The following is a 14,594-nucleotide window of genomic DNA, read 5'->3' on the forward strand; positions in this document are numbered from 1 at the left end:
TTTGTATCCGCCTAGATGTACCGGGTGCAAATTTTACAGCAAGTATATTTTTTTTTCATTGTACTGTGGGAGGTTTTGTGAATGTGAGCGTTGTCAGGGACACACAACATATAGTGCACGTGCCCTCAGTTCACCCAAGGCGCACTTCACTGTCATCTCTAGTGAAAACGCACTTCTTTTGTAGTTTACCTCGGAAGCATTCACAGCGTAGAAACCGCTCGCACGACTTACTTGTGTATCTTGGCCTTAGAGTCGTGCGGTACGTCACTTTTCCTGTCGCTGCATGTAGGGTAAAAGATACATCATTAAAGACACTCTAATACAGGTTATATCATATAATTATAGATTGTAGATTACAGGATATGAAACACGCTTCTGTTATCGGCGGAACAATATAAGTTCAAAATTGAAACACACGATTTCTCGTGGCATTCAAGACAGGATAATATGACACTTAAAAATTTCTGTTCAGTGGTCCAATAACTCACTTGCTTCGCCGGAGACCTGAAGAAATGTGTTATTAGAATTGGCCTAAAAGGGGGAAAATAGGAAGCAACCACCCGACCATGATTTGGTTTCCTCTGTGCTTCTATGGATCACTTCTATCAATGGATCACTTACCGCTTCTATTTGCCCTAGCTGGTTTGATTACAGTGGCGGATTTTCGGAAATCTAGAACAGCGTAGTACCACATACACAATGTATTTCACTGCGTAACTAAAGGAAAAAGCTACCGGAAGAAAAGAATCAAATGGAAAACCACCGTCCTAAAAGCGCACGATGCTTACGCAGTTCATCAAATCAGACCACCTGAGCGCCCACCCATTTTGTTTAACTTTCCGTGCGGAAAGCGATCACTTCCACCTCTTCATCAGTCCTGCGCAGATTTTTATCACTGTTCTCTTTATATGCTGTTTATTCTTATAGGGTATTGACAGCACAGAGAGTAAAATACTCCATATCAGCCCCAGCTTGTAATTGTTGTTAATTTCAATACTTTCTGCGGAGATGAGTACCATTATCGTCATAACGCTTTGCATCCTGAGAATTTAGTCTTAATTGGCAGTTAATTAGAATGATAGCCGGGCTTAAGCCAGCCTAACTTCACCATGAAGCATGAACCGTTTGTGTTAAGAAAATTGCACCAATTCTGGAAACAGTGAATCAGGTAACAGTACTGGTAATAAAGTCAAGGAAGTCCACAAAACAATCTTTTGAGCCAGCCAATCATGCATTTTTCACCTTAGAGCGCCAAAAGCACGCAGGGCAAGCTTGAAGAAAGGTGACGAGCACATACTTCCTGCTCCTTAAGATGCAAGATGTAGGAGGTTCATGACTGTGTGTATAGTGGACATAGGAAAAGCGGCAACCAATCTGACATTTCTTGTTTTGGATTATACTTTAGAAAAAGCACATTGTTTTATTCAGTACTAACTCCTGACTGCGGAGATAGCTCACAGCCTGCTCAACGAACAGCCATGCATACCTACAACCTGTGGCAAAGAAAATTCATTCCAAGTTACGAATGCCGGTAAAGGTAGATAAATCACTTACCGAAGTCGTGCTTTTAGTGCTGTTAGCACTACTAGGCGAATTTTCTGATTTTGAGCAAACCTGTCTTAAGCCTGTCTTATACCCCTGTCACACGGGCACTTTCGATCCTCATTGAGTCAATGCTCATCGAACTCAATGCAGATCGACGGTTGTCACACGGCCACTTTCAAGCGCAATCGAGCTCGATCCTGCTTGACTCGATGCCGATTCCTCAAGAGTGCTTGAGGTTCCAAGCACAATCGAGAACACTCTCGTTTTCATGAAGCTATAAAAATAAACACTAGTTAACAAAACCAAACCACAATTGTTGTTGTTGTAATTGATTAAAATGTAATACAGAACATTTTTAAGGTACTATGCCTGCTTATATGCAGACATTTGAAAATAATCTCTACACCACGCTCCAAGCTTCGCCGTCAGTGTAAACAAAGATGGCGTCCTCCTGCTCGTCGGCGCGGAAACTGTGGAGCGAGCGCGAGACAGCCGCTCTCATCGACTGCTGCAGGACCGCCTAAATAATTTGCGGCGCCAGAAGAGAAACGCCGCAGTCTATGCAGAAATCGCGGAGGCGTTGCGGGCCCTCGGGTTGCATCGCACAGCAGCAGAGGTGCGCCACAAAAACCTGGCGCAGATGCGCAATGTACCGATTTGGCTACGGATTTGGCTGCCGCTGCCCCGACTGCACAGTGTTGCCGGACATCGCCATGTTATGGCTGTCGGCGGAACATTTGGCGCCACCTAACACACATGAGGGAAACTTCTCAATGAGCATTGGAAATGCCCGTGTAGCACTGGATGTTTCGAGCGTGCTCGAAAATCTCGATGCAGATCGAGCTCAATGAGGATCGAAAGTGCCCGTGTGACAGGGGTATTAAGCTGGCCCACATGCCTACCTGATTGTGGGCAACCTGCCAGGTGTGTACATCTGGCAGACCTTCATCTGGATGAAGGCCTTCAAGGTAAGTGCCTTCAAGGTAAATGCCTTTGGGGCAAACGCCTTTTGGTAAAAGCCTTTAGTCCAAAGACCTTTAAAAAAACTTTATAGTAAAGGCCTTTAGGGCGAGGGTCATTGCTTAAAGACATTTGGCCTAGAGATTGTAAATTCCTTTTGGTAGAAGGCCTTAGGACAAAGCACTTTATAGTAAAAGCCTTTCGGTCAAATGCCTTTACCACGTAAGGGCTTTTAGTGCCCACCGTAACAAATGCTACTGTACTATATTACGCGTTTAGCCATGATAACCCGCATGCTATTTCGTTTCAGTTCATGTGCCAGGTTTTCTCACTGCATGCATGCGAACCAGAAAAGTGGGAGCTTACTCTCGTCAGTTTCGTAGTCATCTGCAAAAGACGCCAGAAGAAAAAAAGATCAGAGGGCATGTAAAAGTATTGATATTCGTCGTCTTCTCGGCTGCGAGAGTTTTCAACAGATGAAGGGTTGGCCCAACGTACTAAAAAGATTCACTGCGCGCATATGCACGGCCCTTGTAGGCCGCACCCTAACACATGATTCACATTTCTGCGGTCCTCAAACATACGCTAACGGTCCTGGCGGTGCTGGCCCGACGACTGTCAAGACGCATCGTTGGAAGCAGCTGCTGGTGCGTTGCGGGAACCAAAAGTCTGCGCGCTCCAAACTTTTGTAGCCGTCTGAACTGTGCGGTGTCACGATAGTTACAACGCATGCACGAAACGCTCGTCGTAGTGTGACGCCGAGTCGTGCCAAACTCGCGGAAGCGATTAAAACTCCGCTTTCTGAGATGGGCGTCTATTGCTACAGTAAAAAGTTAAGGGTTGAGTTCTGTTTGTGCGCATATGCGCATTGCTGATAAAATTTAACACCTTCGGACAAAAGGGATCACCGCCCTGCCGATCTAACTGCTGCTGGAGAAAAAATTGGCTGTGGTTTAGCTCTGGTTAAACCTGGAGTGACGCGAGAGTTACATCTGCCTGGCTACGTTCTTCCATAAGCTTATGGTTTTCCGTGCCGCTCTCTCTGACCAACCACGTGGCCAGCCACGGCGCTGCCACGGAGCTCGAGGGGTGCCACGCTGAAGGCTCGAAATGATAGCGTAATGTAGATACCGCTACAAAAAACACGGTCACCTTTCAGCTTGCTCTCGTTGCAACCGCAGCAGCCAATGCTGTCTTCAGTATTGAAGGAACGATTTGCAACCTCACCGAGTGAAAGGGACAAAATCATGCCACGAAATTCATTGCAAGTACCAGGTGAAAATATTTAAGTCAGTGCAAAAGAACAAACCGATGGCAACATCTGCATACCTGGTGTTTCGCGCAGGGTGTGTGAATAGGGTTATTCTTTTGTTTTCTACATATTATTCTTTAAACATCCAAGAAAGCTACAATAACGCGCTCTCTGCAGGTGGATTGTACCTAAGTGCGGACATTATATCGCTCGTAGTTCGTATTTGAAGAGCGATAAGTTAACTCTTATTAACTATTTACCTTTTCATCTTGGGTTCGAGGACTCAATACTGCATTCCGCCATCTAAGGCATCGAAGCGGAAGAGAACACAGTTCTTTGGTTTCACTTATGGAGTTTAACGTCCCAAAATTACTCAGGCTATGAAGAACGTCGTAGTGGAGAGCTCTGGATAATTTCGAGCGTCTGGAGTTCTTTAGCGTGCCCCGACATTGCACCATCCGCATTGTGGTTCGAGTCAACGAAAGCTGCAATTATTTCCGGTAGGAAACCGGTAAAGCAAGCAACTCGCGAGATGAGCCGGAACTTGTATCGCCACACCTCACGCAATGAGACGCGTTTAAAGGCCAAAACCACATAACAGCCGTGGTAGTGCGTCGGGTGAACCTGTGCCTTTTACTTTTCGACAGATTTTAGTCGTCAACCTTAAGGCTCAGGCAACACTCTTAGCACACTGTCACGGCGTCAAAGAACCGCTGACATGTTTCGACAGTAGATTATAAGAGTGACGCAGTGTTCAGCACAGAAGCATAGTGGCAGCAATGCATCGGTGCGGCTGAATAGACAAAGCGACAAGCGAGGCTGCCAGCTGTTACTGCCTCTTCCGGTCCGAAATAACCAGGAACGCAAAGGAGCCCTTATGTAGCATGCGTCTGCATGACAAGGCCGTGTCAAGTGGGCGACTCGCAACCACTCAACAATGAACGATGCAGGCCAGCTGCGCCTCTATCGTAATTTTAAATGTGAACGTGCTTTTCTCGCAGCCGAAATTCTGCCAGCTTGTAGTGGGGTTATGCCACTTCCGGAACATGTCGCGCGTCTGTTTTGGTATCGGGTCATTTTCGCGCATAATTTCCGCTTCCATATCTCAGAGCACAGTCCCAATTTAGACATTTTAAAAACTAGAATCGCCTTGAATGATGAAGGCCTGCTCTTTCTTCATATGTATTATTGTCCCTTCGAACCAAAAACCTAAAGGCTACTTAGGCGATGATAGTAGGACTACTACTATGCTGCTATTACTATTATTACAACAGTTAAAATACTAAGAGATATCTATGACTACTGCACAGCTATAATTGTCCTCCTTAAAGTAAACAATAAAATTCTAGTAATGAAGGGTGTCAGGCAGGGAGACAAGATCTCGCCACTATTCGCCGTCTCATGAGGAGGCCTTCCGAGGCCTGTATTGGGAACAGTTGGGGGTAAGAGCTAGTTAATGGAGAATACCTCAGTAATTTGCGATTCGGCGATAAAATTGCCTTGCTGAGTCACTCAAGAGATGAACTGCAAAACATGATCAGTGAGTTAGACAGGCAGAGCAGAGCGGTGGGTCTAGAATTAACATCCAGAAAACCCCAGCAATGTTCAACAGACTCGCAATGGAAGAGCAGTTTACAATTGGTAGCGAGGTGCTGAAAATGGCAAGGGTAGGCTTCTACTTTGAGCATGTAATGACCTCTGATTCGGACCATGAGAGGGAAATGGCTAGAATAAGAAGATTGGAGTGGAGCGCATATGGCAGGTTCTCTCAGATCATGAATAGTAGGTTACCAATGTCCCTCAAGAGAAAAGTGTACAACAGCTGTATTTTAATGGTAGTCACCTGCACGGCAGAAACGTGGAGGCTAACGGAGAGGGTACACCTCAAGTTAAGGACAACGCAGCGAGCCATGGAAAGGAAAATGATGGGTGTAACGTTAAGAGACCGGAAGCGGGCACAGTGGGTGAGGGAACAAACGCGTGTTAATGACATCCTAGTCGAAATCAAAAGGAAGAAATGGGCTTGGGCAGAGAAGGCAAGGGTAGCAGGGGGCGGCAGGAAGTTAGGTGGGCGGATGAGATTAAGAAGTTTACGGGCATTCGGTGGCCGCAGCTAGTGAGATTATGAAGTTTACGGGCATTCGGTGGCAGCAGCTGGGAAAAGTAAGGGTTAATTGGACAGTCATCGGAGAGGCCTTTGCCCTACAGTGGGTGAAGTCAGGCTGCTGATGATAATAAGAGCAGGAATATCTACTGCAAGGGCCATGTGTGTCGTTCCGTACTATCCGTTTGCAAATATCGCAGTCATCGATTTCAAGGCTTTTCAAAGACTTATCTGCACAGCTTAAGGAAAAACATCCTTATAGACTGACTTTGCACAGTCCCGGCGGCTGCACAAACTCGAAACGCGCAGGCTTTTACAGCAGCCGGAGCACAAGAGCTGATGCGGACGAAGCGCCGCCAGAAAATGGCATCGGTAGCATCGACGACAGGCGGAATCAAGGAGTGGTACGGTCCCGGTATAGGAGGCCTTTCCTATGCGCCTTGCGCACTTTCCTTTCGTAAGCGCCCAGCTAGCTATTTGGCCCCACGTTTCGTTCACTTATGTCCGTACCTATACACCCTTAAGTGAATGTCAGGAGCCAAACGGATTTGTTTTCTGAAGCTTTATTGCATCCATAAAAGTCATAAGGTCCAAAGGGAGAGGATGGAGGTTTCCTCTCACTTACAAGTTAGTTGGAACGCTGCCGACGCACCACGAGGCACAGAGCATGCCACACAAGTATCTCTTGGCGTTTTTGCCTTTTGGAGAGACTGCAGCTGTCAACCTGGTTCCGTAACCGAGCTTTACCAAAAAGTAGTCGAAGAACAAGACACAACGCCACGGTGACGTTCCGAAGATATGTTCCTAAGTGCAACTGGCAATGTTTTGCCCGATTTTTCACGACTAAAAATGGGCGATGGCTGGAGTATTGAAGCGAGCACAGTAATATCTCAAAATACGTGAAAACTGAACTTCAAGCGGAGAGTTCAAAAGATGGCACAATTCCAGCTGGTATTACAGCATACGCTGCGCAAAGATGTCATAGCATTTAATTTACCTGTAAACGCTAAATTAAATTACTCACAATTTTTTTCAGTTTAAGTGTTAACAAAAGGTTGGCATAATATTCAAATGCCTTTAAAAGCTCCGGTAAATACTCCGGTAGATTTTTGCAAAATGAAAAAAAAGACGCTTTTTTTTTCAATAACGAATCACCACTGAATTAAATTTTAGTGTATATTTCTACGCGGTGCTCCCTCCCGTCTGGTTCCGTGTTACTTTTTCATGGAATTCCGAAGTTTCTAACTGGATGCAGATTCCTTACAGGTTCTACTTCCTTCGTTAAACCCATAAGAACAAGACCGCCTACGCTTGAAATGAACGAAATGTGGACTTGAATGCCGTCCAAGGTTTGTTTCATGGAAGATAAGTGAACCACTATCTCCAGTTGCATCCCAGTTGAAGGCACGTGTACCTTCCTTTGTTCTCAACGCAGCTCTTCAATCCTCCCCATGCACACTGCTAACCATGGCCCAGCATTCAATATTTTGGCACAACAAGAACACTAGCTTTGAGAGGGTTGGTGTCTGAAGATTGGCTCAAAAATACTATGGTAGACAAGAGCCAGAACAGGAGGAAAATGGACGGCTCAAACCGCACCAGTTTTTTATCTTGCTTTTGCTTCGGTCATGCCGCCGATAGAGGTTTAATACGTTCCGCTCTGTAACGAAACATCTCCACAGCACTTCCAAATAGTAGCAAATATGCCCTGTGCCGCAGCTAGACATAAAAAGGAAGAATAGGTAGCGTCCAAGGCGAATGCAATCAGCTGAATCATGTTGGTAGTCAAAAGGCTTCCTAATTTCCGTTTTTTTTATTTCCAAGTTTAAATTATCATTAACTTTAATTATCCGCGTTCTGTGGCTTAATTAGCCACTTTAATTAGCCACGTTCTGAGACTGTGTGTGTCTCATCCTCCTTTCGTCCGTCGTCTGCCAGCGCTTCAGTGTTCACAACGTTCTTATACTTCCTTCTCGGGAATAAATTCCTAAGTTGCAGGTCACCTTCATAAATAGCTAGTTAAAATGTTTTAATCGAGATGTCAGTTGCCTAGTTTTTTTTTTCTCAGTCTTAAAAAAATACGGAGAACACAGAACCTACATGACTGCAGTGCTGCCTAAGGACCGGATCGCACTTGTCGAAAAATGCTGCGAGCGAATCCGCTTCGATCAGAGGGGAAAAAAAGATAACCTATGGTTCAACCTGGCAGAACGTAGTTAGAAGAGCGCATGCTCGGTTAAGTAAGCACGCGCCACCCTGTATCGGTCGTGGTCAGCGTCAAAAGCAGCCGAATCCCTTCCGCTCGCCAGATTTTTGGACAAGTGTGAACAGGCCTCAAGTTCCCAAAACGCGTATCCGTCCGCTTCTCTCTACAGCGTTCTCCCGGATGGAATTCGGCGTCCGCACCAGGTGCGAGGTCTGTGCATAGATAGTCTAAAAATTGTCTATAGACTATCCATAGACTAAAGTCTACAACAGCCTATAGTCGATAATTAGTCTATTGCTATTTTTAGCCTACAGATAGTCTATAGTCTATTGACCAGTCTATATCAATCCAACTTTATTTTATCTGCCAACCTATACACTGCCTTTCGGCTAAGTCCGGAACAATGTCGATTTCTTTTGCACTGCATGTGGAGGGGAACTGCATCGGGTGACCGCAACTATGGCTAGAGAACTCGACCTTTTTTGCTATTTCCGGAACTAAAAAATATCTTGTGTGAGGACAATCTATCTCCCTTCTGTACATTGTTTGTAAAATCCTTGAGAAGTTCCTTTTCATTATACAGTGACGTATACTGTGAACACAATTCGATAATTTTTAATGCTAGCAAGTAAAGCGGAAGGCAGACATTCCTGAAATAAGAGCGGTGGACATTGTACTACATGGAATGAACACTCTCTCCCTTAAAGGAATCGCAAAAGAGCAATTAAATTTCATCTTCCTATCATTACTGTCCAACGCGCTTGATTCAGAAGCATTTCAATAGCGATTCTCGTCCGCTAACGTTCTCTAAATAAAGGTGGAGTGACGGATGTGAGAATTCAAGGATGTGCCCATCTCTTAGAAACACCTTTACAAGCGTCTCAAAGAGCATGGACCTCTGCGGAATTAACATCTGGCATTATACCTTTGCAGTTTGCTTGCGCGTGAAAATTTGCTGCAGCGGAACAGTCACAAACTCAGTATTTTTTTCGTTCTACACCATACACCTGCTGCTTCGGAGCCGATGACACACTGATGTCGCCAATACTAGGTTTCTAAACTCGCGAACACATGCAAAAAAGAAGTTATGCGGTGCAACCTTTAAAAATGCAACCTTTAAACATTTTAAAAATGTGTCACATACTATACGGTGAGAGATGTGGCACGCAACGACAAATCAGTATGTTTCGGTTTTATTTTCACGCAAACAATCAGGTTTTTAAAGCGTGAGTGCAGAATTTAAGCTTGCAAAACAATTGCCCTCTGTGGTCTTCGATACCAGATCGAGCTACACGCGGCAAGAGTGCAGGCTGTAAAGATACGACCGTGAAATAGGTTTCTGTGTCACGTTTCACCCATTTTACCCTGATACGGCGGAAAATCATTCGGGCTGCAAACAACTGTGTGTGAGGATGTGTCAGGGGTGTTGGTGTCGTCGGTGTGTTCTCTCGTGGATTACGTTTTCATCAAAATCCAACTTAATGGTCCACTTAAGGTAAGTCTACACGATTATTTTGTATTCATTTGGTCTCCTTAACCACTCTAAGCAGAGCTGTGTGCGCAGATCCGATTATCTGCGCAGCGAAAAACTTCCTATCCTCGTTTGTAAGCGGCGTTATCTGCAGCGGAAGCCATCGGGTTCTCGAATAATGTCGCTTATGTCTGTGCTGCTGTGTCTCTCCTAACACTCGGAAAGTCAGTCGGTGCGAAACCCGTGATGGTAAGCCGCTCCTTGCGAGCTGCCTACTGTCTGTTTCATGCTGCAAGGTAGACGCGTTGCCAGAAATATCGATTAGCCCGTGAATGACGGCCGAAATGGAACGATGCGTTAGTTAGCGCCGTGTGAGCTCGATTTACTTGGCGCCTCCGGAAACGCACACTCACATTCTGAGGTAGATTACGTATATTTTTTTATCTTTGTGTTATCGCCTTTCCGCACCATGGAATGCTGTTAATTCAGAAGAGTGGTTGTCTTGTTAAGCGTAGACGTTCGCTTGGTGCGCGTCGAGGAAGCGACGTTTTACCAAATATGCTTTGTAACGCTATAGACTGGAGCACGGGACGTTTGTCAAACTGGATTTGCAAGGCGCTGGAGGAATGCTTATGGCGTTATGGTTGAATAAAAGTCGCTGTCGGCGCGAATGGCCAGCGTGTACAAACACCGCGAAGAACCTACGAGCTGCATCTTGCCTCCCCTTTCGTTACACGCGCATGAATTCGTCCATCCCTGTTATGCGAGCCGTTGGTCGCCGCGGCTGGCTTTGGTGCATTCTAATGGTGCATGTATTGCCTATTCCCAGCCTGGATAGCTTGGACATAAACTAAATTATAAGTATATTGATCGTCGTGTAATTTGTGAAGACCGTGTGATGACCATTTCCAACAGTTTATACAGTCTATAGACAATCGTATAGTGAGTGTTTAGTAGACAGACGTCTATAGATTGTTCTTAGACGAACGTCTATAGCATTGCCAGGACATTTACCTATGGCACGTCTAATGACAGTCTATAGGCATATGTCCACATGTGCAGTAGACTTGCACATAGACTGTCCATAGGCAGGAATCCACTGGAAGTGGCTTTCAGTAGATATTTTTCTATAGGCGGTTTATAGACAGAAATCTACAAGTATTTGGCCATAAGTCTACAGATAGTCTATTGACTGTCTATAGGCCTGTGCCTATTAGAATTTCAGTAGTCATTTGCCTATAGACTGGCTATAGACAAAAGTCTACAAAAAGTGAAATGCCATAAATCTATAGATTGTCTATAGACTGTAATATTTGTCTATAGAAAGGCTGTAGACTTCATAGTCTGTGAACTTTCTATACAAATTTTGTAAGGGCGGTGGCTCAGTGGTTATGGCAGCCGGCTGCTGACTCGAAAGACGCGGGTTTGATCCTGGCCGCGGTGGTCGAATTTCTATGAAGGCGAAATTCTTGAGGTACGTGTACTGTGCGATGTGACTGCACTTTAAGAACCACAGGGGGTCGAATTTTCTGGAGCCCTTCCCTACGGCGTCCCTCATAGCCTGAGTCGCTTTAGGACGTTAAGCCCCCATTAACCGGATTTTGTTAAATCTTTGTTACTTAAGCTTGGCACCAGGCAGGTACAATTTGTGGCAATTTTCGATACAAAATTTGTCCATTTCGCATGTAGGCATCACAGATTTACGCTTATGTTAATATGCACACCTGAAACGCAACTAAATTCCTCCAGATACAAGAGCTAAATTTACCCACAGCCTGCGTGGGCCATAGCTTTCGCCCCGTCTGTAATTCGGCATTGACACCTGTTAACAAATCAAGTTACACCTGGATGGTTTCGCCTTGACCAGTTTTTGACGGGAACGGCACATCCGCATTCCGCCACTCCGTGATCTTAAGGTCCCAAAATGTATCTTCAAAGAAGAATAAATTATATTCTAAGGCACAAGGAATCACTTTCAGAATATTTTCAGCGCTTCTCAGTGCACTTTATTTAAAGGCACCTGTATGTATGCAAAAGCGTTTTTCAGAAGACCACTTGTGTTTCCGCCACTTTCAAAGCAAGTTTAGACGTCATTCTTTACACTGCGGTGTCAACTGACACTAAGAAGGGAAAGAGGAACAGCGTCTAAAATGTGGCGCTTCTACTTAATCTATTCTAAGCGAGATGTCCACATAAAGAATAAAGCTTGCTAAAACACTTGTGCAGACTGCCTTGGTTGCTTCATATTATTCTGCGGCGCAAATGTTTCCGGTTAACTATGCTGCAGTAGGGCGCTAGCAGTAAAAACCTCGACTGGTTTAAGCCCACAGTATTCTACGTGTTGCACATTCTTGTAGTTTTTCAACGCGTATCCTGGTTGGTTCACAAATGAAGCCCCACATGCTCATTATTTATCAGCTCTATGGAAAGAGAATCCAAGTCTGAAATAAAATTTATTAACCTATTATCCAATCAAGAGTGCCCCGAAGTCAACAGCATCAAATGAATTTCGCATCACGGTCTGTTTTGCCGTGTGTACTCGAACCCCAAACATTGGTCTGGGGATTGATCCGGAGTTCCTGGGTTCGAACCCGACCGCGGCGGCTGCGTTTTTGTGGAGGCAAAACGCTAAGGCGCCCGTGTGCTGTGCGATGTCAGTGCACGTTAAAGATCCCCAGGTGGTCGAAATTATTCCGGAGCCCTCCACAACGGCAGCTCTTTCTTCCTTTCTTCTTTCGCTTCCTCCTTTGTCCCTTCCACTAGGGCGCGGTTACCGGTGTCCGCCGATATATGAGACAGCTACTGCGCCATCTCCTTTCCCCAAAATCCATTTATTATTATTAATATTATTATTATTATTATTATTATTATTATTATTATTATTATTATTATTATTATTATTATTATTATTATTGTTGTTTTTTTCTCTCCCTAATTGTACATCACGTGTACTTGTTTTCATTAATATTATTTCTTTAATACTGTGTACTCACGCCTGATTGTCTGTAACGCGTTCACTAATTACATTTCTTATTGTGTATGATTGTATTTCTAGCTTGTATTTCAGAGATCTCTTATTCGTTCATATTAGTATTGGCTTTATTCTTGTTTGTATTTTGATATATGCTGTACTTAGCTGTTATCGGTCGTTCTTGTGTTCATTCTCTTTGTTTATTTCTTTTATTAGTTATTTATATGTGTGTTGCCTGTTCTAGCTGTTTTCATTTACTGCTGTTCTCGCTGTTTCCTTGTTTTCGCTTTTTTGCTTCATGCTTGCTGTCACGCTTAGTTTATGTGTCTTTTTTTTCTATCGCCTTGACTACTGCATTACCTCCCCTGAGTGTCTTCCTTTGTAGTGAAATAAAAGTACATTTTGTGCGTGTGAATGGTGTACCTGCACCAAGACCTTTGGGTTGTTCCTGGGCACCGAAAAAATAAAGATTGATTGATTGATTATTATTGTTATAACGTAAACATGAAAACCGCTTGAGGCTATTATTTCTTGTCCGAATTCTCGTGTAACCTATTTTTGCATACATTCCTGTCAGTCTTTGTTCCGCGATACATGATTTAATATGTATACCAAATAAATAGCACTCTTCAGTCGATCGCGGTACGCTGTTTTGTATCACTGTATTCTCAGAAGGCTCTGATGAGCGGAGGCTGGTCAAGCTCATTTTTCTGAAAACTATGAATGTTAGCAATTCGCGAGCAATGCATACAAGTACAGATTTCTCGGTAAAAAAATTTTAAAATTTGAAAATTGTAAGACACTGTTCCGGAAATCTTGAACGTACTGGTCCATTACTCTTACATCTAGCAAAATCTTTCTTTTGAAGTATTTCCATCGATCGCATCGAACAGCTCAGACTGCTGTGCCACCGCGGTGGCTGAATGGTTATGGCACTCGGCTCCTGACCCGAAAGAATCGGGTTCGATCGCGGCCATGGCGGTTGAATTTCGATGGAGGCGAGATTCTAGAGGCCCGTCTACTGTTCGTATCAGTGCACGTTAAAGAACCCCAGGCGATCGAAATTCCCAGAGCCATTCACTACGGCGTCCTTCATAGCCTGTGTCGCTTTGGGACGTTAAACCCTCTAAATCAAATCATTAACACTGCCTTAGAAAATCAATGGGGAACGCTTTTGACTATAATAAAAACGTGAATAGAAAAAAATAGAAGGGTGCCGTACCGTGACCTGCAGACATATTGATTGTTATAGTGAAATCTTGTATTATATGAAAAAAAAACTGCGTGGATAAACGGTTTCCCGCTGAAAAATGTTTTTGTACAGAATTGCTGGCTATGCAGAGCAAAGGTTGAAATCTCAGCCGAAGTTACACCGGTACTTACAGATATAGGTGGTGGAGACAAGCAGTAAGAGGATGATCATAATGATGAACAGGACGCAAATGATGCAACATATTATGGGGATCACTTCGTCCGGGTAGGTGTCTTCATCTTTCTGCTCGTCACCCCTGCAGAGGTGCGGAAAAGTTGATTAGAAAAATGAACTTTAAACCTGCAATGAGATAAAATTTTGCAGCGAAAATGGTTTGTAAGCCTATTGAATACACGAACAGTAAAAGAAATACGGGTAACTAACTTGCAGTTATTAACAAACTCTAACTTCATTCGAATTCTCTTTGAATCGTCTCTCAGTCAATCTATTCCAATTCTGATTCTATTCAAACTCCGATTTTATTCTTATTAACATTTTCTTTTTATTCCATTCCGATTCCTAATTGATACTCGCAATGCGGGGAAGCGACTGGTAAGAAGGAATAGCTCCCACAAAGCTAATCTCTTTGGGAGGCTGCCTGCATTGCACGCAGGCCTGCTGTTGCCTTGGAAATTCGTGTTTTCCTCTAGCGGTTCTTTTTACTTTCCTAGTCTGTCTTATTTCATAATTTCTGTGAACTCCGGCAGTTGCGGAGCGGTTGATGAATGCGCCGCTCCAGCGGCACATGGGTTTCCCAACCGGGACCGCCGGTGGTGCTTGGAAACCGCAGTTCCTCTACCCGAGCAGTACGGAGAAGGAAGGCTCACGTGGGC

The 14,594-nt window shown here is 44.3% G+C and overlaps 1 long non-coding RNA gene across 1 annotated transcript; it reads right to left on the reverse strand.

Annotated features, from left to right (window-relative positions):
• Window positions 1-230: 230 nt before the first annotated feature.
• LOC144101720 (uncharacterized) lies at window positions 231-13,999 on the reverse strand. The gene is made up of 3 exons (XR_013308040.1): window positions 13,893-13,999; window positions 2,872-2,892; window positions 231-279 (listed from the first exon to the last, which is right to left on the reverse strand). It is a non-coding gene; the product is annotated as an uncharacterized LOC144101720 (long non-coding RNA).
• Window positions 14,000-14,594: the final 595 nt, after the last annotated feature.

The sequence above is a fragment of the Amblyomma americanum genome, chromosome 8 (assembly GCF_052857255.1).
Source record: "Amblyomma americanum isolate KBUSLIRL-KWMA chromosome 8, ASM5285725v1, whole genome shotgun sequence".
NCBI classification, from domain to species: Eukaryota; Metazoa; Arthropoda; class Arachnida; order Ixodida; family Ixodidae; genus Amblyomma; species Amblyomma americanum.